The following is a 701-nucleotide window of genomic DNA, read 5'->3' on the forward strand; positions in this document are numbered from 1 at the left end:
AAGCAACTCCGGCAGGCGGCCGCGGAAGGATACTACTTCGGTAACAAAAGAGTCCCTCGCCGCTGTCGGCGGAGGAAAGGTGGCTTAGACTTCCCCACGCTCGGTCGCAGAGGGCATGGGGCGGCATTAGGGAATTTCTCCTTCTTTTCCCCAGCTCCCTGCCCGCCCAGGGGCCTGGAGGAGGGCAGCGAGCAACGGGGGAGCCCTAAAAAGGGAGTATTTTCTCTAGCGGAAGGATATACCAAGAGACGGCTGACACTAGAGCGGATGCGTGTGATGCGCCCCTGCAGTTAGTTCCGGCAGAGGCGTTTAGGCGCCAACTATAAAAGGGCGGTGGCATCTCCCTGAGGCAGGGTGGTTGGTTTTCGTGGCTTGTAGGGGTTTTGGTCCTTCGGTACGTCTGTGTCTATAAATACATGTATATGGGTACAGTCTGTGTGTCTCTGTCTCCTCTGAGTGCCTTCTTGTCTAGGAGTGGGCTTCCCTCAAGAAAGGGTGCCCAAGCCCTTACGTGGTGCGTTGCCCCCTTAGGCACCCCTAATGTGTTACAAATGCCTGTTTTGGGGTAAATGTGAAACCCTGGGGCCTCCTTCCTCTCTGGGGCTCCTCTGAGACGTTTTCCTGTGGGGCTTGGAAAAGCTGAAGTTTAAATAATACCCTTAATGTTCTTAGAATAATCCCTTAGGTTTAGTTCTTCCACA

Source organism: Haliaeetus leucocephalus, unplaced genomic scaffold (genome assembly GCF_000737465.1).
Source record: "Haliaeetus leucocephalus isolate CR32 unplaced genomic scaffold, Haliaeetus_leucocephalus-4.0 Scaffold193, whole genome shotgun sequence".
NCBI lineage: Eukaryota > Metazoa > Chordata > Aves > Accipitriformes > Accipitridae > Haliaeetus > Haliaeetus leucocephalus.